This window comes from Hordeum vulgare, chromosome 6H (assembly GCF_904849725.1).
Source record: "Hordeum vulgare subsp. vulgare chromosome 6H, MorexV3_pseudomolecules_assembly, whole genome shotgun sequence".
NCBI classification, from domain to species: Eukaryota; Viridiplantae; Streptophyta; class Magnoliopsida; order Poales; family Poaceae; genus Hordeum; species Hordeum vulgare.
This window is the reverse complement of record NC_058523.1, coordinates 254,298,042-254,302,800: the sequence shown is the minus strand read 5'-3', so window position 1 is coordinate 254,302,800 and position 4,759 is coordinate 254,298,042. Positions and strand designations below refer to the sequence as shown.

Below are 4,759 nucleotides of genomic sequence, written 5' to 3'. Positions count from 1 at the left end.
GATGATGACCATGATGTGACGACGATGACGACGACGACGACGACGACGAGGACGACGTCGATGACGACGACAACGAGTACAACAACAACAACAACAACCACAAGGAGGACGATGACAATGACGACAACAAAGACAATGACGATAACAACGACAATGACGAGAACAACGAGAAGAAAGATAACAACAAAAGTGACAACAATGACATCAACGAGAACAGCGACAACAACGACAACAACAACAACAACAAAAACGACGACGAAGACGACAACAACAACAAGAACAACAACATCCACAACAACAACAACGATGACAACAGTGACAACAACGACAAAAGCTACAACAACAACAACAACAACAACAACCACAATGAAGACGACGACGACGACATAAACAACAAAAACAACAACAAACAACAACAACAACAACAACCACAACAACAACAAAAACAACAACAACAAAAACAACAACCAAACAACAATAAAAAGAACAACAACAACAACCACAACAACAACAAAAACAACAACCAAACAACAATAAAAATAACAACAACAACAATAAGGACGACGGCGAGAACGACAAAGAGGATGACAACAACGACAATGACGAGAACAACGACAACAACGAGAACAACAACAACAACGACGACAACAGCGACAACAACGACAATGATGGAAACAACGAAACCAACAACAACAATAAAATCCACGAAGGCGGCGACGTCGAGAACAACAACAACAACGAGAATAACAGCAATAAGAACAACCAGGACGATGACGACCAGGACAATGATGACAGCAATGATAAAGATAAGAACAACGACAACAATGACAACAAAAACAAGAAAAAACAATGACAACAACAACAACAACGAAAACGACTACATCAACGACAACTAGAACAACAACGACAACGGCGACAACGACAATAACGATATCAACGATAACAACAACAACAAAAACAACGAAGATGACGATAACCACGACGAGGACGAGGATGATGATCAAGATGATGATGACGACTATGACGACGACGACGACGTCGATGACGACGCCGACGCTGACAACAACAACAACAAAAACCACAAGGACGACAACGACAACGATGACAACAACGACAATGACGACAAGAACGAGAAGAATGATAACAACAACAACAATGACAACAACAACATTAACGACAATAGCGACAACAACATCATCATCATCAACAACAACAACAACAACCACAACAACAACAACAACAAGGAAGACGACGACGAGGACACCACCACCCCCACCACCACCACCACCACCACCAGCACCAACACCACCACCACCACCACCACCAACAACAACAACAGCAACAACAACAACAAGAATAACAACAACAATAATGACAACAACAAGAACAACCACGACGACGACGACAATGAAGAAAACAACGACAATGACGAGAACAACTACAACAATGACAACAACAAGAACAACGATAACAACGACAACAACGACAAAAGCGACAACAACAACAACAACAACAATAATGCCGCCGACGACAACAGCGACACCAACAGCAACAACCATATCAACAACAATAACCACAAAAACAAAAACAACAACAATAACAACAACAACAACAAAAACAACAACAAGAACAACAACAAGAACAACAACATGAATTGCGAAGACGGCGATGACGACAAAAACAATAACAAGAACAACATCAACAACAACATTAGAAACAACAACAACAACAACAACAACGACGATGACAACAACAACAACAACAACCACGACGACGACGACAATAACAATGACAGTGAAGACGATGACGACGATGATGACGATGACGAGGATGACGACAACAACGACGATAACAACAACAACAACCAAAACAACAACAGAACTGAAACGACAAAAACAACAACAACAATAAAAAAACAACGAGGACGACGACGACAACGACCACAACAACAACAACAAGTACAGCAAGAAAAACAACAACAACAACGAAGACGACGACGATGAAAACAAGAACAACAACAACAACAAGAACAACAACAACAATGGCAGTAGCAGCAGCAACAATAACAACAACAACAGTAACAACAACAACAACAACAACAACCACAACAACAACAGCAACAACGAAGACGACGATGTCGGTAATGAAGACGATGACGACGATGATGACGAAGATGATGACGATGAGGACAACAACGACGACGACAACAACAATAACAACAACAACAACAACAACAACAACAACGACAACAACAACAACAACAACAACGAAGACGACGATGATGATGACGTCAACGACGACAACGATGACGACAACAACAACAACGGCAACAACAACAACAACAACAACAACAACAACAACAACAACAACAACAACAACAACAACAACAACAACAACAACAACAACAACGACGACGACAAGGACGACAACGATGTCGTTGATGACCAACAACAAGAGAATGACGAGAACAACGACAACAACGATAACAACAACAACAACGACAACAACGACAGCAACAACAAAAACGGAAACAACGACAACAACAACAAAAACCAAAACAACGAAGGCGACGACCACGACGATGACAACAACAACGTCAACAATGCCAACAACAAGGACGATGACGACAACGACAATGAAGACAACGACGACAGTGACAAGAACAACGACAACAACGACAACAACAGCAACAACAACAACAACAACAACAACAAGAAGGAGAAGAAGAAGAAGAAGAAGAAGAAGAAGAAGAAGAAGAACAACAACAACAACGACGACAACGACGACAAGGACGACAACGATGTCGATGATGACCAACAACAAGACAATGACGAGAACAACGAGAACAACGATAACAAAAACAACAACGACAACAACGATAGCAACGACACCAACGGAATCAACGACAACAAAAACAAAAACTAAAACAACGAAGGCGACAACGACGACGATGACAACAACAACGAAAACAACAAAAACAAGAACGACAACAATGACAACAACAAGGACGATGACGACAACGACAATGACGACAACGATGACAATGACAAGAACAACTAAAACAACAACAACAAAAACAACGACAACAGCAACAACAACGAAAATAGCGACATCAACGACAAGACCAACAACATCGACAACACCGAGAATAACGAGAATAACGATATCAACGACAACAACAAAAACAAAAACAACGAAGACGACGACGACGACGACGATGATGATGACCATGATGTGACGACGATGACGACGACGACGACGTCGATGACGACGACAACGAGTACAACAACAACAACAACAACCACAAGGAGGACGATGACAATGACGACAACAAAGACAATGACGACAACAACGACAATGACGAGAACAACGAGAAGAACGATAACAACAAAAGTGACAACAACGACATTAACGAGAACAGCGACAACAACGACAACAACAACAACAAAAAACGACGACGAAGACAATGACAAGAACAACAACATCCACAACAACAACGACGACGAGGAGGACGAGGACGACCACAATGATGACAACAACGACAATGATGAGAACAACGACAACAACGACAATAACAACAACAACGACAATAACAACAACAACGACGAAAACGACAACAACGAGAACAACGACAACAAAAATATCCACAACAACAATAGCGACAATAACGACAACAACGACGTCAACGACAACAACCACAACAACAAAAACAATTAAGACGACGACGACGACAAGAACAACAACAACAACAACAACAACAACGACAACAACAACAACAACAACAATGGAAACAACGACAACAACGAAAAAAAATGACATCATCATCATCATCAACAATAACAACAACAACAAAAACAACGCAGACGACAATAGCAACGAAAACAACAACAACAACAACAACAACAACAATAACCACCACCACCACCACAACAACAACAACAACCACAACAACAACAACCACAACAACAACAATAACAACAACAACAACAACAGCAACAACAACACAAACGACGACGATGATGTCGACGACGACAACGACGGCAACAACGACAACACCGACAATGACGAAAATAACGACAACAAGGACAACTACTACAACAACAACGACAACAACAACAACAACAACAAAAACAACAACGACGACGACGACGACTACGATGACGACGACGACAACAACATCGACAACAATGACAACAACGACAACAACAAAAACAACAACCACAACAACAATAACAACAACAACAACGACGACAACGACGACAACAACGAGAACAATGGCGACAACGAGGACAACAAAAACCACAACAACAACAACAACGACAACAAAAACAACAACAAGAAGAACAACAACAAGAAAAACAACAATAGCAATGAATACTACAAAAGCAACGATAACGACAACAACAATGACAACATCAAAGAACAATAACAAGAACAACAACAATAACAATAACAACAACAAAAACAACAATAACAATGACACTACAAGAATAACGCCTATAAAGCAACGCAAACTCTACAATATTTTAACTATACGTTGCAAAATTCAGAGTAGATCCGCATATAATGGATGGAGCATATATGTTGCACAGTGCAGCACACAGCCCATGTACATATGAAAAAATAATAATCATCAGAGGAAAGAAGAGAGGGACGTGTGAGAAATAGAGCTCCCGATTTCCCTTATCTCTCCCACCTCGCCACCACTTCCAGCTCGCAGCTCCGAAGGCTGCCTGATCCGCAGCACCCCCTACACACC

The 4,759-nt window shown here is 41.1% G+C and overlaps 1 pseudogene; it reads left to right on the top strand.

Moving 5' to 3' along the window:
* LOC123404732 overlaps positions 1 to 2,399 on the top strand; it is a 15,657-nt pseudogene extending 13,258 nt beyond the window's left edge.
* Positions 2,400 to 4,759: the final 2,360 nt, after the last annotated feature.